Below are 25,954 nucleotides of genomic sequence, written 5' to 3' on the forward strand. Positions count from 1 at the left end.
CAATGCCTATCTGTAGACAACTGGACATCCCTTGCAGAGGGGTAATGGGGAGGACATGAGTCACTCAGGGTGCAGTATAACATCGATGAAACACACAACTTTCCTCTAGTTCTTAAATGCTTCTTCCCCCACCACTATCATGATCCCAATTCTACCTTAAAAACCTGGTTAGACCAGAGGATGTACAGTGGTTACATATAGGAACTGGAAACACAGGGAATCTAGGACATATGAACCCCTCAGGACTAGTGGTGAGAATGGTGATACCGGGAGGGAGGAGGGAAGGGGGGCTAGAAAGGGACAACTGATAACAAGGATCTACATATAACCTCCTCCCTGGAGGATGGACAATAGAAAAGTGGGTGAAGGAAGACTTTGGGCAGTGTAAGATATGATAAAATAATAATTTATAAATTATCAAGGGTTCATAAGAGGGGGAGAGGGGAGGGAGGGGGAAAAAAGAAAAAGAAAAATGAGCTGATTCCAGGAGCTGATTTCCAAGCGGAAAGCAGGTGTTTTGAGAATGATGAATACAACAAACGTCTAAGTGTGCTTTATGCAATTGACGTATGTATGTATTGTGATGAGTTGTATGAGCTCCAATAAAATGATTAAAAATATTTTTATGAATTTTGTAGCAATACTTTAACTCTGGAGATCTTGAGTCTGAAAGCCTGGGTTGGCCAGAAACTCTGGCAAAATGTCAAATAACATTCTTGAGGAAAATTTCTTGCTATTTTCTGAAAGCACCAGTTTATTTTCTTAAAGGACTTCAATGATTGGAAGAGACCAACCTACATAAGACAGGGCATTTCCTTTACATCAAGTCAACAGTTGATAATTATTAATCCTACCTAAATTGTCTTATAGTAATATCTAATGTTTGGCTAGACAATTGAATACCATAATCTAGACATGTTGGCATATCAAATTAACCATAATCGGCACCATCTCCTAAATGAGGGAAGAAGTGGATACCAAGTGTGAGTATACATAAAATAAGCAAAAGATTGTGTTTTATTTGTCACTAATGTGATGTTATGTCTAGAATTTAAACACTAAGACTTATTGAAATAATGCTAAAATAAAGGTGACAGTGTGTTTCAGAAATTTTAGGAGTTAACTATCCTGAAAACAGGCTATTTGTCAATGCAATCGTTTGATGTTCTTCTTCACAGTGATTAAATGACTTGTTTATTTCCTTAAGAAGGCATGTAGCACATTCCTTATCCAAAAAGGAAGTCCAAATACTATGTAATCATTATATGTTCCTAGCAAAGAAGGCCTAGTCAAAGAGAAAATAAGAAGAAATAGAAGGTATAGAAATGAGAGTACATTTTGAAGAATTCCTTTTGATCTTATGGAGAAAAATGAGTAATAGTAAATTCCTTTCTACTTCTTTCTTTTAAAATAAAAGATCATTTTATTGGAGGCTTAATGGAGATCCCCTCATAGAGGGGTTTAGGAGAGGAGATGGGTTAATTAGGGTGCAAGGTAGTACCGATGAAGAACACAGCTTTCCCCCAGATCCTGGATGCTTCCTCCCACCAACTACCATGATCCGAATTCTACCTTGCAGGGCTGGATAGGGCAGAGGCTGTACACTGGTACATATGAGGGCTGGAGGCACAGGGAATCCAGGGTGGATGATACCTTCAGGACCAAGGGTATGAGGGACGATGCTGGGAGAGTGGAGGGTGAGTGGGTTGGAAAGGGGGAACTGATTACAAGGATCCACATGTGACCTCTTCCCTGGAAGAGGGACAGCAGAGAAGGGGGGAAGGGAGACTCCGGAACGATGTATAAATTACCAAGGGCACATGAGGGAGGGGGTAGAGGGGAGGGAGGGGAAAAAAAAGAGGACCTGATGCAAAGGGCTTAAGTGGAGAGCAAATGCTTTGAGAATGATTGGGGCAGGGAATGTGCGAATGTGCTTTATACAATTGATGTATGTATATGTATGAACTGTGATAAGAGTTGTATGAGCCCTTAATGAATTGTTAATAAAAAAAAGAGGGAAAAAAGAAAAAAAAGAATGATTAGGGCAATGAATGTACAGATGTGCTTTATACAATTGATGAATGTATATGTATAAGAGTTGTATGAGCCCCTAATAAAATGTTTAAAAAATCATATTACATTCCGTACTTCAATTGTATCAGGCATATTTGTACATATGTTGCCATTATTCTTTTCTAGACATGCCTATTTGTGTCCTTGGTATCAGCTCCTCTTTTTTCCATTTCCACTCCACCCTCGCGATCCCTTGGTAAATTATAAATTCTTGTTATTTTCATATCTCACACCAACCACTGTCTTCCTTCCCCCATGGTTTTTGTTGTTCTTCCCCCTGGAGGAGGGGTGTGTGGTTCTGTGTTGATCATGACGATTGATTCCCACTTCCTCCCCTCCTCTCCCCCACTTTGCCCTACACTTCTGGTATCGCTATTGCCATTCCTGTTACTGGATTCCATATGTCATGAGTGCTTATCTCTTACCTGTACTTGTGTACATTATCCGGTCTAGTCCAAAGTGAGAGGCAGTACTGGGGTAATGATAGTGGGAGTTGAGGAAGACTCAAGGAACCAGAGGAATATTGTCTGTTTCACTGGTGCTTTACCGCGCACTGGTCGACTCATCCGTTCCCTGTGACCCCTCTGTGGTGGGATGTCCCATTGTCCACAGATGAACTTTGGATCTCTACTCCTTCCCCCCTTGTTCTCAAAAATATGTTTTTGTTTGTTTGTTTGTTATGGGTTTTCTGATGCCTGGTACCCAGTCCTGATGATACCTCATGATTGCACTGGCTGGTGTGCTTCTCCTGTGTGGGCTTGTTGCTTCTCTGCTGCATGGCCACTTGTTTAACTTAAAACCTTTAAAACCCCAGACACTATATCTTTTAACATTCGTACACCATCCACTTCCTTTATCACATTTGGTTAGGCACCCATATTGTCTTCAGCGATTGTGTTGGGAGGGTGAGCATCACAGAATGCCAGTTTGTTGGGACAAAGTGTTGTTCTCTGTTGCACATACTTCTAGGGAGGGGCTCAATTACGTTGCCCTCATGATTTGGTGAGTCTTGGTGGAGTCTGTATTAACACTCCCAATCCTGTGGAGACATAGCGAATACTCTCCCCCTGGATGGGTTAGTGCCCACCCATGCCATCATCATCTCACTTTCAACTCTCCCTTTTCTCCCTCCCATTTTCCCACATTCCCCTTCTTTGTGTTGGATTAACATGTACCTCCTTGGATTTGGTCTGACCTCCGTCAGACTGCCTGTACCTCAACCCATATATTGTGAGATAAGTGGCTTCTTTCTTCTATACCTACTGTGCTGCCTATAATTACCTCAGGGGACTTATGTTGTACTTGTTCTTTTGTGATTGGCTGATTTCACTTAGCATAATTTCTGTGTTTCTTGTGTTCATCCATACTTTTTAGTGATGCATAGTACTCCATTGTGTGTTTGTGCCAGAATTTACTAATTCACTCATGTATCAATCAAAATTTAGGTTGTTTCTAAATCTTTGTGATCGTAACTTGTGCTACAATGAATATTGGAGTACAGACAACAGGTCATGGTTTATTTTTTACCTCTTCTTGGTATATGCCCAGTAGAGGGATAACTGGGTCATAAGGTAGCTCAATTTCCATTTGCTTTCATTATCACAACGCTTTCCACAGAGTGTGTTTGTATCTACAAGATCACCAGCAATGGAGGAGAGTTCCTATCTTGGCACATCCCCTCCAACATTTGTTGCTCTATGATTTTCTGATTTGGGCTATCCTCAGGAGGGTTAGATTATGTATCATTGTTGTTTTAATTTGCACTTCTCTGGTAGCTAATGGTTAGGAGCATTTTCTCAGATCCTAATTGACCATACTGGTCTCCTCCCTAGTGAAACGTCTGTTCAGGTCTTTTGCCCACTTCCTCAGGGTTTTAACTGTTTTCTTCTTTTTGCAGGCTAGGAGGGTATTATAGATTTTAGTAATAAGCCCTTTGTCTGTTGTGTCATTGCAAAAATTCCTTTCCCATTCTGTGGGTTCTCTTCCTATCCTCTTGGTGAAGTCTGTCAAGGCACACAAGGTTTTTATACTTATTAAATCCCACTTGTCAATTTCAAGTTCACCTTTGTGTGTAACCTTCTCTATTGCAGTTACCAATTACTTCATTGTTGGTCTTGATCATTTGGAGGTTTACTTCCAAGTCTGTGATCCACCTTGAGTTTGTTCTTGTGCATGGGGTGAGGTAAACAACTTGTTTTATTTTTCTAAATGTGGATATCCATTGTTTCCAGTACCACTTATTAAAGAGGACATCGGATTCCCACTTGATGCTTTTTGGACCCTTGTCGAAGATCAGTTGTTTATAGGTTGATGGTTCTCTGTTCTTTTCCACTGGACTGGGTATCTGTCATAAAGCCAGTCCCACATTTTTTTGACCACTGTGGCTATGTAGGAGGAGTTAAAGTCAGGTAAAGTGAGCCCTCAGACTTTGTCCTTCTTCTTGAGGATTTCTCTGCTAATTCTGGAATTCTTCTCTCTCCATATGAAATTGGTGGTCAGTGTTTTTCAATTCTTTGAAGAAGGTTGTTTATATTTGAATCAGGATACCCATAAAATTATAAAGTGCTTTGGGGAAGATTGACAAATTTACTCTATTAAGTCTTGCAATCCAAGAGCATGGACGATTCTTCCATTTTTGAAGGTTACCTTTGGGTTCCTGTATTAGGGACTTGTACTTTTCCTTGTATAAGTACTTTGATTTTTTTGGTTAAATATATCCCTAGATATTTCAATTTGTTCTTGGCTACTGTGAAGTGTACTGCCTTCTTTATCTTCTCTTCCATGGTCTTATTCGATGCATATAGCAAACCAAAAGACTTCTGTTTGTTTATCTTATATCCTGCCATCCTTCAATATTCCTCTATCACTGTCAGATTCCTGTTGTGGACCTTTGGAAATTTTCAATGTTCAGAATCATATTATCCGCAAATAGCAATATTTTCACCTCCTCCCCTCCCAGTAGGATATATTTAATATCCTTTTGCTATCTTATGTTGTTAGGTAGGACCCCCAGTATAATGTTGAAAAGAAGTACAGGGAAGGGGCATCCTTGTCTGGTCCCATTTTACAGTGGGATTGATTAAGTCTTTTCTCCACTGACTATGATGTTGGCTATTGGCTTTTCATAGATAGCTTGTATTATTTTGAGGAATTTTCCTTCCATTCCTATCTTTTTAAGCGTCTTAATTAGGAATGGGTGTTGGATATTGTCAAATACTTTTTCTGCATCTGATATTATCAAGTGAGTCTTATGCTTTGTCTTATCAATGTGGTATATAATATTGATGGATTTTCAGATTTTTAACCATGCCTGCATCCCTTGGATTAATCCTGCCTGATTATGGTGGGTGATACATTTTATATACTTTTGTATTCTATTAGCCAATATGTTGTTAAGGAATTTTGCATCTATGCTCATAACAGATAACGGTGTCTAGTTCTCTATTCCTGTGGGATCCTTGCCTTCTTTGGGTGCCAAAATTATACTGGCTTTGTAAAATGAGTTTGGGAGTTTGCCATCCTTTTCTTTTTAAAAAAAACATTTTATTAGGGGCTCATACAACTCTTATCACAATCCATACATACATCAATTGTGTAAAGCACATCTGTACATTCACTGCCCTCATCATTTTCAAAGCATTTGCTCTCTACTAAGCCCTTTGCATCAGGTCCTCTTTTTTCCCCTCACTTCCCTCTCCCCCCTCCCTTATGAGCCCTTGATAATTTATAAATAATTATTTGTCATATCTTGCCCATCCTACGTCTCCCTTCACTCCCTTTTCTGTTGTCTGTCCCCCAGGGAGGAGGTCACTCATAATCCTTGTAATTGGTTCCCTCTTTCAAACCCCCTCTCCCTCTACCCTCCCAGTATCGCCACTCACACCCCTAGCCCTCAAGGTATCATCCACTCTGGATTCCCTGTACCTCCAGCTCCTATCTGCACCAGTGTACATCCTCTGCTCTATCCAGACTTGCAAGGTAGGATTCAGATCATGATAGCTGATGGGGGTGGGGTGGGGGGAAGCATTTAGGAACTGGAGGAAAACTGTATTCCTCATTGGTGCTACATCAGACCTTGACTGACTCATCTCCTCCCCTAGGCCCCTCTACAAAGGTACCTCCAGTGGCTGACAAATGGACTTTGGGTCTCCACTCTGCACTCCTCCCTTCATTCACTCTGGTAAGATTTTTTTGTTGTTGTTCTGATGATGCATTATACCTGATCCCTTCGACACCTTGTGATCGCACAGGCTGGTGTGCTTCTTCCATGTGGGCTTTGTTACTTCTGAACTAGATGGCCGCTTGTTTACCTTCAAGCCTTTAAGACCCCAGATGCTATCTCTTTTGATAGGGCACCATCAGCTTTCTTCGCCACATTTGCTTATGCACCCATTTGTCTTCAGTGGTTGTGTCAGGACGGTGAGCATCATAGAATGCCAATTTAACCGAAGAAAGTATTCTTGCATTGAGAGAGTACTTGAGTGAAGGCCCAATGTCCTTCCGCCACCTTAATACCAAACCTATGAATATAGGCACATAGATCTATTTCCCCAACCTCATATATATTTGCATATGTACATGTCTTTGTCTAGATCTCTATAAATGCCCTTTGCCTCCCATCTTTTTCTTCTATTTCCCTTGACTTTCCTTCTGTCCCACTATCATGCTCTGTCTCCACCTGGGTTTCAGCTAACCCTCTTAGTTACATTACCCTTGATCATGCCCTACCATGCATGCCACATCAACCTCACCACCAATTTGGTTCACTTGTGATTCCCTTGTCCCTGGGCTTGTTAACACCATTCCCTTTCCCCCCCACAACTCTCTACCCATTCCCCCCCCACCGCCCCGGAACTGTCAGTACCATTCTTTTTCCTCCAGATTGTTCATCCAGCCTATCTTATTTAGACAGACCTGCAGAGATAATAACAATCACAAAAACAAGACTGAACAAAACCAAGCAACAATATACAACAAAACAACATAAACAAACCACGGACAAAGAACAAAACTCAACAAGAAAGAAAAGCTTGTAGTTAGTTCAAGAACCGTTTGTTGGCCTTTTGGAATGTTTTCCAGTCCAGTCTGTTAGGGCACCATGCCCTGGAACCAAAGTCCACTTTCAACATTCCCTAGGGACCTTGCCACTCCATTCCCTTGCTGTTCTGCTGCAATCCCCCAGTGCTTTGCCTCTGTGTGGTGGGATCAGTTCAGGCGCAATTCCCACACTGTGTCTCTGGTGCTGTCCCCTGCAAGGCCATGGGTCAGTGAGGGACATCATGTCTCATAGTGGGGCCGGCCTTGTTGTCTTCTCTGTGAGCTGGCTGCTCTAATTGGGGTCATTGGCCTCAGGGCCTGGTGGGCCAGGATGTGCTTCCCTCTCTCCTACTCCCCCTCCATCTGCTCCTGTGTGCTCGGATCAGATATGTCCTTCTCCCAGAGCTGCAGATTCAATGTTGTCCTTTGAAATAAATTCCTCTGGGGGAAGGGACAGGCATCCACTTAGTATTTGGTACTGGGGCCAGCCTCCCAGACCTCTCCACTGGTTCCCTACTCCACACCAGAATTTTGCATTCACACCTTGAGGCACTGGGTTGAAGTCTGGTCCCTCCCCTTGGGCTGGTTAACTTCCCATGCCCCCACTCCCCTTTTCTTCCTTATACTACTCTTTGTTTTTCCTTTACCCACATCCTCCCCAGTTGTCTACCATGTACATCCCTGCATTTTCCATACTACATGGTCCACACGCCAAGAATGTTTGTATACAGTAGTTTTTTTTCCCTATGCCCCTTTTGCATTTTTTAATGCTTACCTCAGTGGGCTCATGTTGTATTTGTCCTTTTGTGCCTGACTTACTTCGCATAGCACGATTTCCTCCAGTTCTGCCCATGCCGCTAAGTGCTTCATAATTTCATCACTGCTTTTTAGTGATGCGTAGTACTCCATTGTATGTATATACCACAGATTTTTAATCTAATCGTCAGTTGATGGAATTTTGGGTTGCGTCCGACTCCTTACAATTGTGAAATGTGCCACAATGAAAATTGGAGCACAGATGTCTGGCCTTGGTTTGTTTCTTGCCTCTTCTGGGTATATGCCCAGTAGGGGGATTTCTGGGTTATATGGTAACTCAAGTTCCATCTGTTTTAGATATCGATTTCCATAGTGGTCGTACATACTCACATGTCCACCAGCTGTGGATGAGAGTTCCTGTCTCCCCACAACCCCTCCAACACTTGCTGCTTTCTGATTTTTTGAATTGGGCTACCTTTGAGGGTGTCAGGTGGTACTTCATTGTTGTTTTAATTTGCATTTCTCTTATGGCTAAAGATTGGGAACATTTTCTCATGTTTGTTGGCCTTTCGGATTTCTGCCCCTGTGAAACTTCTGTTCAAGTCCTTTGCCCTCCTCTCAAGTGGTCAGCTAGTTTTTTTTTTCTTTTTGGAAGCTAGCAGAGTATTATAGAATTTAGTAATAAGGCCTTTGTCTGATGTGTCATTGCTAAAGATGTTTTCTCAGTCCGTAGACTCTCTTGTTACTCTCTTGGTGAATTTTTTGATATACACGGTGTTTTATCTTCAGTATATCCCATTTGTCAATTTGTGCCTCCTCTGTTTGTGTCCTTACCTATTTCTGAGAGCCTATGCCTTCCCTGTGTCAAAGTTCTTAATTTGGTCCCAATTCCCTCATTGATGGCCCTAATAGTTTGGGGTTTAACTTCAAGGTCTGTGATCCACCTTGAGTTTATTCTTGTGCATGGACTGAGATAAGGGTCTTGCTTCCTTTTTCTGCAGGTTAATATCCATTTTTTTCCCAGCAACACTTGTTAAAGAGGGCATCTGCTTCCCATTTGATATTTTGGGGGCCCTTATCAAAGATCAGTTGTCTGTATGCTGCTTATTTTATTTCTGGGTTTTCAGTTCTTTTCCATTGGTCTGAGTATCTGTCATTGTACCAATACCATGCGGTTTTGAACACTGTGGCTGTATAGTATGTGCTAAAGTCAGGTAAAGCAAGCCCTCCCACGATGTCCTTCTTCTTCAGGAGTTCTCTGCTACTTCTGGGCTTCTTGGCTCTCCATATGAAGTTGGTAATCAGTTTTTCCATTTCTTTGACGAAAGACGAGGGCAATTGTATCGGGATTGCATTAAACTTATATAGTGCCTTTGGCAGAACTGACATTTTAACTATATTGAGTCTTCCAATCCTCGAGCATGGAATATTCTGTCATTTGTTTAGGTTGGTCTTGGTTTCTTGTAATAGTGTTCTATAGTTTTCCCCATATAGATATTTTGTTGTTTTAGTCAGATATATCCCTAGATATTTCCATTTGTATTTTTGCCATCCTTTTTTACGCTCTGAAATAATTTGTGGAGGATCAGTGTCAGCTCTTCCCTGAATGCTTGGTAGAATTCTCCTGTGAAGCTATCTTGTCTGGAAGCTTTTTTGTTGGTAGCTTCTTGATTACCATATGTATTTTTTCTTTTGCTCTGGGTCTGTTGCAGTTCTTTATCTCTATCTGGGATAATCTAGGGAGGGAATGTTTTTGAAAGTGTTTATCCATGTCTTCCACGTTGTCAAATTCATTAGAATACATACTTTCATAATATTTTGTGATTATCCTATTAATCCCATTGGGGTCTGTTGTGATTTCCCCTGTTTCATTTCTCATCCTGGCTATTGATGTTTGTTCCATCCTCTCCCAGCTTAGGTTTGCCAGCGGACTGTCAATTCTTTTGATCTTTTCAAAGAACCAGCTTTTTGCTGCATTAATCTTTTGCATCATTCTCTTATCTTCCAAATGGTTTAACTCTACCCTGATTTTTATTATTTATTTTATTTTGCTATTGGAGGGGTTGTTCTGTTTACTCTGTTCTAATTGCTGGAGATTTCATGATAGTGTAATAGTAATACGTCTCTTTTTCTTTTACATATAGGCACTTATTGTTATCAAGCTACCTCTGACAACTGGTTTCACAGTATCCCATACATTTTGATATGTTGTAATGTCATTCTCATTAGTTTCTGGAAACTTCCTAAACTCCTCTCTAATCTGGACCAGTACCCATGCATATCACAGAAGATCATTATTCATGCTCTAATTGTTTGCCCTTGTTTGTCTGGCCGCCCTTTTATTAATCCCCATCGTTATGGCATGGTGATCTGAGAAGAATGTCTGACTAACTCGATGTGTTTGAATTTACTCCGATTTGACTTGAGTCTCAGCACATGGTCTATTTTCAAAAGTGAACCCTGAGCACTTATAAAGAAGGTGAAAATTTTTTTTTTTTGCATTTGGATGGGAAGTTCTATATATATCTATCAGGCCCAGTTGATATTTGTAGTGTTTAGCTCTGTAGCCTCCTTGCTGAGCTTCATCAGCTAACTATCTTTGATAATAGTGTATTAAAGTCACCTACTATAATTGTTGAATCTGTGTTTTCTTTTTTCATCATTTGAATAATTTGATGAATTTCACGTGCCTCTCAGTAGGCATGTATATATTTATTATACTCACTCGTTTCTGTTTTATTGTTCCTTTGAGCATTATATAGTGTCCCTCCTTGTCTCTTTTTATGGTTTGAACCTTGAGGTCAATTTTGTCAGGGATTAGGATTGCCACGCCTGCTTCTTTTAAGCTGCTGTTTGCCTGGTATCTTTTATTCTTAGTCTAATTTTGTCTGTGAGCTATGGTGGCAGTTTGGACTACTGCATAGGCAGGGTGCTGAAGTAACTCAGTGGCCAACAGCATTGAGGGGCTTCAGAGACGCCGGTGAGACTGGTGACTGTATATATGTCTTTTTGCCGAGTTTGTCTGGGCTGTCAGGCCATAATGTGCAACCTTTTTTTTCTTTTTAAAGCACCTAATACAAGACAATAGTGGAGGAGACCTACCTGCCATGGGAGGGTGTGCTGAGGGAAGGCGGGTACAACTCACTGCCTCTGGTGCATGTACCCAGGCCAAGACTCAACAGAGTGGAGGTGCCAGGGACTGGTGGGGTGCACTGCACAGGTGAGGGACAGGCTGCTGCTGTTGTGGGGGGGAGGAGGGAAACAGCCACTTTTGTTGCAGGGTTGGGGGCGGTCAGGAAATGTTGGAGAGAACTTCCACAGCTGCAGGTGATGAAAATTACTGCAGGCAGGCTGCAGGCAAGGTTAGCTACTGCCACTGGGACCACAGGTGGCTGGTGGGAGGGACTTGCTCAGCAACTGGACCTGCCTTGTGGGAAGAAGGCAGCCTTGGGAGGAGGGAGAAGCTCACAGTGGAGAGTGCCCTAGGTGGATTGTTCCTGTGTTTGGGTCTAGATGCAGTTGTGGGGACCTCAATATCCCTGCTGGCTAGCTCCAGGTACAGTGATAAGGCCGAGGGGGGCCAATCGGAGGTTGGGGGCCACATTGTGGTCTGAGGTAGTGTGGCTAGTGTGGGCCACGGAGCTGCAGGGACCAGGTCCCTGATCCCCTGGGTGCCAGAGAGAAGCTAGATGTGAGGAAAGAATGCCTTCTGGACCACGGATGTATTCTCCACTTCACTATGTGGGACGGAAGAGGCCTGGGTGGGGCTGCACCGCTTGGGCAGGAACACAGGAAATCCCAGGGCGGCACTGAGCTGTGCAGGCTGGGAAAGGCTGGGATGGCAATGTATTGCAAGGGCATGGGTGTGGGAGAGGCTGCTGCTGGCACTGTTCCCCGCAGGGCATCAGAGGTAGGGGAAGTGCTGCATTGCATTGCCAGGAAAGTGCAGCACTGTCTTCTGTGGGTGTGGGAGATGCATCTGCTGCTGGGATGGAGGAATGTCATCAGGCAATATTGCGGAGAACCCCCATATCCGCAGGTGACCAAACTTACTGCAGGTGGACTACATGTCGGCCCCTGGGGCCCTGGGTGGTTTGCCGGAGGGACCAGAGCTTGTCGGCAGGACAACCGCTAAGTGGAGAGAGAATTGCAGGACAGGGGAGTAGCTTCACTACAGAAGTGTTGCAGGCAGAAATCTGCTGTGTGGTGGTCCAGCTGTGCCTGTGGAGGACTCAGCGGGGCAGCCATCCAGCTCCTAGGGTGGCTACCAGGCCAGGAGGTTGGGAGGGGAAGGGGTATTGTTGGGTGGTGACCATGGGGACATGCATAAACAGCATGACTGGCAGGGCTGAGAAATTGCTTGGTTCTCTGGGTCTCTGGAGTGAACTAGATATGGGGGAGGTTCATCTACCAGACAGAGGAAGCACTCTGGATTTCATGGGGGTCTTTTCACTCACCAGAATCATCCCACAGGCCCTCCTGGATACCGGGCTCACTGATCACCATGGAGCTCCCAGTATGGGCTGCTTACCTGGGTGCCATTTTGCCAGCCATTTCTACTTCTGTATTATAGATAATACTAAATTACTGTAATCTCACCCATGAAATACAAACTTATACACTTTTGTTTTTTCTTTTTCATGAGTTTTTATTTTATTTAATTCTCCTGAAAGAAAGCAAGAACAGTTTTACTGTTAGAGAACTTGATCTCTCCTGTGTGATATTTATCATCCATAGAACCAAATACATTTGGCAGAATGAATTTGTATCTTATCTTGAAAAATGCATTGTGAATTATAAAACAAAATCAGTGAAAAGTACTTTGCTGCCACCTTTAAAAATCATAAAATGCTCCCTGAATATGGCAAAAAAATTAAGTCTTTTCTAACTTTAATTCCCTCTTTTTACTTAAAGAGCCACAACAACAATAATAATAATAATTTAGCAAAATAAAAAATATAAAAGTCAATATTCAAATACTGACCAAATATTCAAATATTTCTGTTTTCATTCATAGAAAGACACCTTAATATTGATAGTTTTGTCACACTATAAATACTGTAAATTTTCATAACTATAGGCAGTGAAATGCCAGGGAAAATAGAATATAGGAATTCTCTAGATTTTGCATTAGATCCTCTTCTGAGTGTGTCTAAATCTAATTTTTAGGTATCTGTGAACAAATGCATATGGTTCTTAATTTGGCCTACCTTTAGTACAAGAAAAAGCTAAAACCTGAGTGATTGGCTCAATCATTTAAAAGGGAAGGAAATTTACAGAGCTTTAAAGGGCATGCACATCCATAAATTGAATGTTCATAATCTGGGGACTACCTGTACTTGTGAAAACAATCACCTCAGCACTCATTGGAAAGATATTACTTGAAGAAAAGAGGTAAGTGAAAACCCATGGCTGCAAGAAAATCCTCAGAATATTAAACTACATCTATGCCTTATGACTAAATTATTTTATTTATGGCAGAGTGGATTTCAAAACCCTTAGCAAATAAATTATGTCAGTTGATTTTATCAACTCTGAAGGAATTCAGTGAGAGAATTAAAGATATCAGAGTCATCTAATTTAATCCCTTAAGGAGATCATATGGGATAATCATATTTTGAGTAAAAAACCAAAAAGCTAAAAACTCTTTTGGTTATTTGTATTAACTTTCACAATTCAAAGGTGTTGCCACTAATACCCATTCGGATATAGAACTGAGGAAACTGATGTGTTCTCACCAATTCATTTCGGAACATGCACGTAAATTTGTCTATTGATTTCTTGTTGAAGTCTGTTTTCAGAGTCCTAGTTCTGTTTCAATGATTACTTTAAATACCGTTCAAGCCATCGTACTTTTTATCACCTCATATGAACGCGGAAGTTGCAAAACGAATAAGGATGATTGAATCATAATTGATGCTGTTGAATTATGCTTCTGGTGAAGTACTTTAGAATGAAAAAATCTGTTTTAGGATGCTCCTCAGAAGGAAAGATTGTGAGCTTTATCTCACATATTTTGGAAATGTCATTAGGGATGAACAGTCTTGGGAGAAGGTCACCATACTTGGTAAGACTCATGAAAAAGAGGAAGGTCCTTAATGAAACAGTTAAAATTAGTGCCTGACACCATAGACTCAAACATAGTACTATTTATCGGAATGTGTCAGGACTGGGCAGTCTTCTGTTTCACGTTACACAGGGAGTTGGAACCAACTAGAGGGCAATTAACAAATTGATTCTTGATGGTTAAAACTAAGTCTATCAACTTGTTGCTTTCAAGTGACTCTAATAGTTTAAAATATAGCAGGAAATTTGAGTGAGTGCCCCTGCTTTATTTACCCTACTTATAGTGACTATATGAGCGGTTCTCAACCTGTGGGTTGTGACCCCTTTGGGGTCAAATGACCCTTTCTCAGGGGTGGCCTGATTCATAACAGTAGCAAAATGACAGGTATGAAGTAACGACCAAAATAATTTTATGTTTGAGGGGATCACCACAACATGAGGAACTGTGTTAAAGGGTGGCGGCGTGAGGAAAGTTCAGAGCCACTGGAATATATCAAAGTTGCTTTGGAAACTATGTTGTCATCTATAAGTCACATATATTTAACTTAATGGAGCTGTGTCATTATAAGCAAATTAGGCTATTATTTCTTTTCATTGTTCTCATAACTAAAGTGTTACACAAGGCTGGAAGAATGACCTTTTCTCCCATCTTAGCTTCTCAGTGGATAACAGTCACTATAAGAGTCTGAAGGATAAAGAAGTATCAGTCTCTCCACAGTGATTGCAATGTACTCAGAAGACATCACCAATATTACAGGAACTGTAATTATGAGGTAGGTTTATAGTACCCTCTGGACTAATCCAAAGTAACATAAGGAAAAAGAAATTTAAAATTTTTATTTGGTCTCTCTCTGCCTTCCAGCATCCTTTCTTTCCCTTCAGTTCCTCTGTTTGGCAACATTACTGTATACTTTGATGAGCCTCAATTCCTCCCTTCGATCCTTGTATATTGTACTATAGCAAGGCTGAAAACAGACCCATACTCCAGAAATTTTCCTGTTTCTGTCAAAATACAGAGAGCCTCTATGTTCTTCTTATAGGGGGCCTTGTTTCTTAAAAAGCAGAATTAACCAGGTGGGCCATTTCTAATTCCATGAGCTCTTAAAAGCAGAACGTTCTTAAACTGGACTTTACCTTAAACACACTGGTAGCTGATAAAAGCAACTTAAATAGTCCCAGTGGTCTGAAGTTAAAATGCCCCAGTTTAAGAAAAAGCAGATGGCTACTGTTCCAAGAGTATGGATGAGGAATCATTGGACTTTGGTTCAAAATTCTTGCCTTGTGACCGCCAAATATACATCAACTGAAGATTACCATGTATGTGCTCTTTCCATGTTTCCTTTGCCTTTTTATAACAGGTTTTATTCAGTTCTACCTTTATGAATGAATATTATTGAAAGATTTGCTCTATCTCAAATCCTCATTGTTTGTATAAATAGTGTTCAGTTACCTAAGTTGTTAATCTATACAAATCAACCATCCGTGCATTTGGGTCTAAAAAACTGTCCTATACATGTGTGCTTTCTCTGCAGTGCTTTACATTCTATATCATTGGCTAAATTAATGATCATATCAATACAATTGCCAGATGTGCTACGGGGTTAATTTATAATATCATTCAACAAAATCATAATGATGTCTTTAAAGGAAACCATGGGCATATATCAATCATAAATATAGGAATGGATTTGGGACTTGCTCCTTTAATTCTAGCCACAGTATAAGAACAAGTAGTTCTTATGACATGGCCCTACTCAAAACTTACCCTCATGAAGAGATCACTGAAGATATGGGTGCTATAGTAAAGTGTGAAGAATGCAGATGGTGCCCAGCTATCAGAAGAAGTAGCATTTGTAGTCCTAAAAACTTGTCTTTACAAGCAGCCATCTAAGTGAAGTGTTAACCTAAGTCCACTGGAAAGAAGCACACCAGTCTATGTGATCCAAAAATTAGAAATAATAAAAATGAAAACCAGAAAAGGCAACAATATTAGAGCCTAAATTGTGCATCTGGTTTTGCAGAAGTCTATGGATGACCGTGAAAGTCCAAAACCCATTTGAATGATCTCAAATGTGGATTAAGTCTCAGGTGAATCCCCTCTGACTGTGGACCAGGGATGGAAAGGCTTTCCTATCAAACCGAGTACACTGTAGGGTGGATTGCTGTAGCTTGCTGTTGTAGGTTAGATTGCTGTAGGGTACAGTTGTCCTCAAAATGTGACATCTTGTCATTCTGTCTTCTTGATCTAATGTATAACTGTTCCAGATTTGATCTCCTTCTTGGTCCAATAAATATTTTCTACTGTGTTTTTCAATAAGAAACCCAGGAAAGGTAATCCTACAGAAAAAGCAACTGACTTAATAGTTTTGAAGTGAAATGGTAGGGGAGGTAGCTAGAAAATGGAAAGCTAACAACCACGAGGATAAAGAAGAAGAATCATCCTGAAATAGACAGTGGGGATGGTGAACACCTCTTATGAGTAGAAGCAAACTATTGACATGTACGATTCATGAATTGTATATTGGTGAAACTTCAAAAATAAATACATTAATCAAAAAAGAGGGAGAGCTTTGGCTGGTAGGAGAAGAAGTAAAAAGGATAGTGAGGGATTCAAAATGTGAGGATTTGGTTATTGGCAGTTTCAAAATGAAGGGACTTAAGTGAGAGAAAATGAGAGAAGCCTTAAGAAACAAAGGCATCCTCCCAACTGGCAGCCAGCAGCGAAGCAGTATTACAACAGCAAGGGAATGAATTTTGACCAAAAACCTGAATGAACTTGGTATCAGGTTCTTCCCAAACCTCAAAATAAGAGCTTAGCATAGGAGACACCTCGATTCCAATCTTGCGAAACCCTCAGCAAAAACAAACAAAAACACAGTTGATTCATGCTGAATGTCTTACCTACATAATTATGAAGGAATATATTCTTATTGTTTTACAATTGTGATAATTTGTTATTCCTTGATAGAAATTGAATGAAACAAATGTGTTAGACCTGGTTGACCAGAAAAATAAATCCAGTGACATTCATATATGTATAAAAAAGCGCTTTATATCAAGAAGTAGTTATATATAAAAAAATCCCAGCTCAGTCCAACTGAAATCCATATATCTGAAACTAGTCCATAAGTCTCTTTCCAGATTCACAGAGCCACATGCAATGATGCAGAATGCAGGAAGATCACAGACTGGTGGATGCAAAATTATGTGGATCCAAGTTTAGTGGAAGCACGAAAGGGATCTGGCAGCTGTCAAGGTCAGTAGCATACGGGTAAAGGTAGAGAGATGGAGGTTCTCCAGGCCCTACTTATGAGAAAACCATACCCCCAAGTAGGCATGAACAGACTGTGACCTGATTGACAGGCTTGATACCACCCATATATTTTTATATATCTTTAAATTGAAATAACATTGTGTAACTTCCACAATGGGTGAATCAGATGGACTAGATCTAACTAATGTTCACTTCATTAATCTTAGATATTTCTCAGAACATAATACACTCAACGTTCATATACATCATATATGTTATAGTCAGAAGGAAATAATCACAGATTTCATTCTGAATGTGATAAATAATATAATAAAAATTAAAATGTAAAGCCAAATGTATTAAGGGAGATAAGGAGGGAAATTTTAGTGATATGAGCTATAATCAGTAATGAAGATATGGCATTATTTAAATATATATGACTATAGAAGGCCCTCCAAAAATGAGTCTACCAACAATGCGTTAGAGTCACTTCTGCCTCACCATGTTCCCAAAGGATAGGGTAGAATTACCCCATCAGGATTCTAAGACTATAAATCTTTACAAACACAGATTGTCACATCGTTTCCCTCAGAGCAGCTCATGAATTTGGACTGCCAGCCTCGGAGTTAGCAGCCAATTGCTTAACCACTGTGCCACCACAGTTCCAAAGCACTGCTTATAGGGTCATGAATTAGACAACTTGTGCTTAGATTGGATGTCAGGCCATACTAGGTAAGCAAGTATCTCTTCTACCTTTTAGTAAGTTTCGTCAGCACTCAAAAGAGAATAACTGCCTTTAATGCCTACCTGTAAACCAACATGCCCAAGATTGTGCCGTGGAAAAGAGGACATTTGACTGCAACAATGGACTCAAGTCTAGGAGCAATCATGAGGATGGCACAGGACAGGGCAGTGTTTAATTCTATTGTGCATATGATTGCTGTGGGTCCTCACCAACTTGATGCCACCTAACAACAACAACCAGTCACCATGAGTCAAAATTGACCCAATGGTAGTGGGATTTTTAAAAACATAATGGTAAAAACTGTGTTCCTGTTTGGTTTCAAACAAATAGAAGTATTATATATCACTTAATGTTTGAGCACTCAGGTTGGTTATTTCATAAGACACTTGACCTCTAACCTTAAATTTCTATTTCCTCCCTTAGACTTACTCTCACATGTTGTCTCACTTTCAGCACTTACACAGCCCAAGGCAGTGATCTAAGGCTATTTCATTTTCTTTTCTGCTGTCCCCCAAGAGACACAACATGTCACATTAATTCAATTTCACCAACAGAGTAGCATCCGTTTCTGCTCAAAGGAATTTAACCTAGCACAGATTAAGAATTGATGTATTAAGATTCCATCAAGAGTTGCTCAAAGCATACTTCCTTATGGGATTTATTTTCTTTTGCATGGTGCTGTTTGTTGGTGATTTCATGCTTACTTTTCATAAGAAACAAATATTTATATTTGCTGATGTCACTCTAGTCCTCAGGCAATCACCAACACCAATACCAAATGTGAAAAAAAGTGTCTTCCCATGAAAGCAAAGCTGCATGTAATACAGTTTTGGCAAAAGCTGAGCAAGGGTCACGAGACTATTTGACACTTAACACTGTTGTGAGCTGAAGGCAGCTGGCTAAAAATGTTAACAGAATGATCCAAACTCAAAACCCAGCTCACTGCCATCCAGTCAATTCCAACTCATAAATGCCTCCTAGAGGCCAGAGTAGAACTGCTCCTGTGGGTTTCTGAGACTTTACAACTTGATGGAAGCATCTTTCTCCTGCAGAACAGAGGGTGGGTTCCAATTTCTGACCTTATTATTAGCAGCTCAATTAGTAGCCCACTAAACCCTCATCAGGGCAGAAGGATACTTTCAAAAAGAAAAACTTCAATACTGCATTTCGGGGTGTGATGAATAGAGACTTTAGATCCTCAAGTGAATTTCTGTAATTAGAGAGACAACAGTGTTCACCATAGCAAAGACAATGAATATTTAATGTAAAGTTTTAGTAACCTCTATGAAAATCAGAGGGAACTATAATGGTACTTTCTCATTTCCTCACAACCAGTATTATTTCCTGTGTTCTTTTTCCCATCTCAAATATGTTCCTACCAAACCTCATTAAAATTATTGGCAGAGCCTTGTCTAATGCTTTTTAATACATGTCTGCAGTATAATAGCTTCTCGTGATATCCTTCACAAAAACAAAAGCTAAACTCCCTGCCATTGAGTCTAAGCTTCCTCAGAACAACCCAGTAGGCTGGAGTAGAGCTGCCCCTGTGAGTGCCTGCAACAGTAACCCTTTATGGGAGTCGAAAGCCCAGCCTCTCTCCCTTGGAGCTGCTGTGGTTCCTCAATGCTGACTTTGTAGTTAGCAGTCCAATGCATAACCACTAAGCCGTCAGGGATTCTCTACTGTTGGTACGTGTCATTGAGACGGTGCTGACCCATAGCGATACGAGGCACAGCAGCATGAAACATTACGTGGTTCTGTGCCATCCTCACAATTATTCCTCTGAGTCCATGGTTGCAACGAGGACCTTCCTCTCTTTCACTGCCCCTCTACTTTACTGAGCATGATGCCCTTCTCCAGGGAGTGATCTCTCCTGACATCGTGTCCAAAGTATGTAAGACAAAGTTTCCCCATCCTTGTCTCGAAGAGGCACTCAGGCCATACTTCTTCCAGGACAGATCAGTTTGCCCTTTTGGAAATTTCAGTGTTCTTTGCCAGCACTGTAATTCAAATGCACCCATTTTTTCTTCAGTCTTCCTTATTCAGTGTTCAACTTTCACATGCATATGAGGCAATGGAAAATACCATGACTTGAGTCAGGCACATCTTAGACCTCAAAGTAACATCCTTGCTTTTCAATATTCTAAAAGAAGATTTGTGCATCAGGTTTACCTAATGCAACTCTTCTTTTGATCTCTTGACTGCTGTTTCCGTGAGCACTGATGTGACTGCAAGAAAAAAAATCTTCATAACTTCAATCTTTTCTTTATTTATCATGATGTTACCGACTGATCCAGTTGTGAAAATTTGGTCTTTACATTGAATCCGTTTTGTGGCTGCAGTCCTTTATATCATCAGCATGTACTTCAAGTCCTCCTCACTTTAGGCAAGCAAGGTTGTATCATTTGCATCTCACAGGTTGTAATAAGCCTTCCTCCAATCTTGGTGACATATTCTTCTTCATACCATCCAGTTTCTCTGATTATTCGATCAGTCTACAGAATGAATAAATGTGGGGAAAGGTTACAACTCTGTCACATACCTGGCCTGATTTTAAACCAGGCAATATCTCCCTGTTCTGCTCCCCAAACTGTCTCTTCATCCATGTACAAGTTCTGTAGACGCACAAAGACGTATTCTGGAATGCCCATTCTTCTCCAGACTATCCATGATATAAGGGTAGGTTATTAGCTTGAGGTCAGCATCCCCTCAGACTGCTATTTCAATTCCTGAACCCATATTTTTGTCTAAGGAAATGCATTAGGTAATTTTTCTTATTTAGCATGAATTCCATATTCAAAATTTTGCTTTCTGATTTTCGTGATTTCAAGAATGTTATAATGTTCCATCATTCTTGACTATTACCTAAAATAAAACCTTTCTTGAATAATTTGTTTCATTTCTGAAGCTAAATAGAATTATCACAGTTAATTTGTAAAGGTTTTCTATTTGGGTTTTTCTATCACAAGCAGAACTTTTAATTAAAATTTTGAAATTAATCCTACATTTATAAATTAAAAAACTGCCCATTAATTCAAATACAAGTCAAATTCGGCAAATCTCAACATAAAATTTTTTGGCATATATTTTGTTACTGTTACTCTTGGTAAAGGATACTTTAAGTAAAAAATCACAACTAAATATTAATTTAATTCATCCATATGGTAAACTACTAAATGCAACAGCGTCTGCAGTTTCCAGGCAATCTAGACTATTAACTTATTGGAGAAAATGGGCTATAGACTTCCTGTGATATACAGCTCAAGGTGAAATACCATTCCCACGAGTTACATCCTCTATGTTTCCAGACAAGATTAACCTTTTGCTCTTGCACTGGAGATAACATCTGAAAAACAGCTCTTAGGCATGTGTCCCAGGGACATGACCTCCTACCAGGAGAATGCAAAAGATAATCGCTCACCATCACCATAATGGATCTTCCCACAAAGCTATAGTTTAAAGCTAAATCACAACAGCTCCAACATAGCTTCACACATTCAAATGTTATATGAATCAATAGTACACGCGCCCTGGGAACTGACACGCTGGGAACTAATAGATTTACTGACAAAAGTTTCAAGTGCTATTTAAAAAGTAAAAGTACAAAAATGACTCAGAATGGAAAGTCTTAAGTATTTTACGATTTGCCTTATTTGCTGATTAAGAAAATGTTGGCTCTTGGGTTTTTTGGGGGGGCTTCCTTAGATTTTATCTTTAAATATAAAATTATTTTCAGTCAAAAAGATGAATTACAAAAGATTATGCGACCTGAAACTAGTCATTTCTGTGCTAGGATTGTAATTGTACAGAAAAATATAATGATACTTGTATTTTAAATCACTGAAATTCTAGGAAACTAATTTCATTTAAAAATTATCTTTTGCACATTTTCCCTTGCTGATGTAGAGAAAAATAAATGAATTTGGATACTGATTTCTTGCTGTGAACATTTGGTGGATTCATTTATATTCATCTATTAGTTATAGTAGTTTTCTTATTTTTAATTATTTTCCTATATTTAGGATCATATCAGTGATTTGCTACTGTATATTTTCACAGTATTAAGTCTTCCTAAACATTAACGTGGAATATTCATCCACATATATAGGTCTCTTGTTTTCTTGTAATAGTGTTATATAGTGTGATAGGTTTATTGTGCCAACCTGGCCAATAAGAACTTGGGATTAATAAGGTCACAGTTTGATTGGATGTTAAAGAGATTAATGGTTCGCCAAGCCCTGCCTCTCTCTCTATTGCTCTCTGGTGATCGGACTAGTGTGAACCTGTCTTAGCGAGTTCTCTGCCTCAATTTGCAAGCTACACTACCTGTGGGATACCCAACCTGTGGACCATGTCACTGGAGTTTGAGGTTCCTTTGAGACCTGCTTCACCATACTGCTGGTGAATACATCGCTTGAGCTGGGGACTGTTGGATCCTGTCTTCTGGCTGATTGTTGGTGACCCGCCCTACCGTTTGCTGCTTGTGGCCGTCCTGCCTATATTGCTCTACAGAATACTCATCTATCTGCTTCCTTGACCTTGGACCCAGCAGCCCTCATGAGTTGAAGGACTTACAGTATATTTACTGTTTCACAGAAGTGAGTTGAACTGAGTCCTGTATACTGCTGTATTAACCAATTAGTTGTTATAATCCTTCATGCTGTATCTATCTAGCTAACTATAAAATCATAAGTGTCCTGGTTTTGTTTCTTTACAGAAACATGTCTAGCACACATAGATTGCCTTGTATAAATCTTTTGTTACTCTCATTAGGTTTATTCCTAAATATTTCATCTTTTGTATGGCTATTGTTGACCTGGTGGCATAGAGGTTTTGCATTGGACTGCTAACTGCAAGGTCGACATTTCGAAGCCACCAGTTACTAAGTGGGAGAAAGATGGGGCTGCCGACTTCTGTAAAGAGTTACAGCCTCAGAAACCCGAGGAGCCGTTCTACCCTTTCTAATAGGGTTGCTATATGTTGGAATCCACTCAATAGTAGTGAGTTTTGCTTTGTTTTCAGTGGCTATTGTAAATGGTATTGTTTTCTTGTAGTCTTTTTCAGAGTTCTCTCATTAGTATACAGAAATCCTATTTATTTTTTTAAATGACCATGTATCCTGCCATATTGCCAAATATTTCAATTGTTTAATTTTTTGATAATTCTATTATACACATAAAATAATATAATCTGAAAATAGTGAGGGTTTCAGTTCTTTCCTATTTGAAATCCTTTCATTTATGTTTGCTGTCTAATTGTTCTAACTATGATTTCAAGCAAAATAACAATTGCTTTCCCTTGATAGAATGTGGTGCTGGACAAGCATTTCCCTGCCAGGGTGCAGGGTCAACTGGGATCTTTCCTGCTGTGGTGCAGGAACAGCCATGGCCTTTCCTTCTGGGCTTCAGAGAAGGCCAAGGACTTCCCTGCTGAACCTCAGTGACAACCAGAGCCATCCCTCCAGGACAGAAGGGAACAAGTGGGGGCTTCCTTGTTCAGGGTGCAAGGACCTCTTGGTGTTTTCCTTCTGATTGTTGATGTGATTAGTTGGCTACTTAAAACCTGGAGTTCTTTCCTGCTAGTATTTATTTTGAGTATGTTTTGCACCTATATTACCATGCTGCTTTTCGAAGCTGTTGAGTCAGTTCCTACTTCTCATGATTCTTTATTACTATAGGATCTATGTACTGCAATCCTAAATATACACTCAAAAGATTTGAAACAAGGTCTCTAAACATTTGTATACTAATATTCATTGGAGCATTATTCACAATAGGAAACTGGAAATAATCCAGGTGTTCATCAGTTGAGGAGCACACTGTAGTATCAACAAATAATATAGATTCCTGTGTCCCTAGCCATGGGTTGGGCTGTGTGCCAGTTACATAATCTCCTGTCAACTTGAATGAAGGGATGGAGCCTAGCCTGTCAATCAGGTCGCAGCTTGATGACCAAATTTGGAGGCATCATGGAGATAGATAACTCACTGGAATTCAGACCCACTCTCTCTGCCTTCTCTTTTCTGCTATTGAGACACTCAGAGTGGTGGAGGAGATACATGGAGACCCATGTCAGGGTTGAGATGCCTTCACTGCCACTGGATCCACAAGACCTTCTACCCACTCACCCGTGATCTTCTTGCATTTTGAATCGTTGAATGTGCTGCGTAAGTCTAAGAGGAAATTATGGACTAGTATAGGATATATGGGCTAACATAGGACTTAAGGACTTGATCTGGACTGGGCTGGGATGTTTTCTCAATATATGATTGCTCTTTATATAAAGTCTTTCATGTACACATATGAGGAATTTGTTTCTTTAGTAAACCCAGAATAACACAGTTCTGCGAACCAAAAGGACAGCAGTTAGAAATCGCCAGCCACTCCTCAGGGAAAGATGAAATTTTCTAATTTTGTATCATTAATTACAGTCTTCAAAAAACAAAAACAAAACAAAAAAACACAAAACAAAGACAATTCTACCCTGCCCTATAGGGTCTCCATGAATCATAAGTATAGCAATAATATAGCAGATGTATAACAGTAGTTCTTACACAATCAAATACTATTCAGTCATAAAAATAAATGATGTTCTGATATATGTTATGACTTGAATGAACCTTGAACGTATTATGCTGAGTGAAATAATTTATTATTTATTTATTTTATAGTTCAATATATTGTGATTTTCTTAATACTTTTGTTAGGGGCTCATACAACTTTTATCACAATCCATACATACATCAATTGCGTAAAGCACATTAGTACATTCATTGACCTCATAATTCTCAAAATATTTGCTTTCCACCTAAGCCCCTGGCATCAGCTCCTCATTTTCCCCTCCCTCACCACTCCCCCCTTCCTCATGAACCCTTGATAATTTATAAATTATTATTTTGTTATATCTTGCCCTGTCTGAAGCCTCCCTTCACTCACTTTTCTGTTGTCTGTCCCCCATGGAGGAGGTCCCATGTAGATCCTTGTAGTCGGTTCCCTCTTTCTTCCCACCCACTGTACCACTACCCCCCTCCCAGTATTGCCACTCAAACCAATGGTCCTGAAGGGATCATCTGCCCTGGATTCCCTGTGTTTCCAGTCCTATCTGTACCAGTGTACATCCTCTGGTCTAGCCAGACTTGCAAGGTGGAATTGGGATCATGATGGTGGGTGGGGGGCAGGAAACATTGAAGAACTAGAGGAAAGTTGTATGTTTCATCGTTGGTACATTGCACCCTGACTGGCTCGTCTCCTCTCCAAGACCCTTCTGTAAGGGGATGTCCAGTGGCCTACAAATGGGCTTCGGTCTCCACTCCGCACTCCCCACCTCATTCACTATGATAAGATTTTTTTGTTCTGAAGATGCCCAATACCTGATCCCTTTGACATCTCATGATCACACAGGCTGGTGTGCTTCTTCCATGTGGGCTTTGTTGCTGCTGAGCTAGATTGCTACTTGTTTACCTTTAAGCCTTTAAGACCTCAGAACCCATATCTTTTGATAGCCGGGCACCATCAGCTTTCTTCACAATATTTGCTTATAAACCCGCTTTGTCTTCAGCAATTGTGTCGGGAAGGTGAGCATCAGAGAATGCCAATTTAATAGAAGAAAGTGTTCTTGCATTGAAGGTGTACTTGAATGGATGCCCAATATCCTTCTGCTACCTTAATACTAAACCTATAAATATATGTACATATATCTATTTCCCTATGCTCATATATAAATATATTTGCATATGTACATGTCTTTATCTAGACCTCTATAAATACCCTTTGTGTCCCAGCTCTTTTCCCTATTTCCTTTGACTTTCATCCTGTCCCACTATCATGCTTAGTCCCCACCAGGGTTTCAGAAATTCCTCTTGGTTACATTACCCTTGATCATGCCCTACTAGGCTTCTCACACCCTCTTCACCACCGATTTAGATCACTTGTTGTTCCCTTGTCCCTGAGTTTTTTTAACTAACACCACTACCTTCCCCCCCACCTCCTCCTTTCCCTTGTCCCCTCCCCCCAGAACTATGGGTC

The sequence above is a fragment of the Tenrec ecaudatus genome, chromosome X (genome assembly GCF_050624435.1).
Source record: "Tenrec ecaudatus isolate mTenEca1 chromosome X, mTenEca1.hap1, whole genome shotgun sequence".
Classification (NCBI taxonomy): Eukaryota; Metazoa; Chordata; class Mammalia; order Afrosoricida; family Tenrecidae; genus Tenrec; species Tenrec ecaudatus.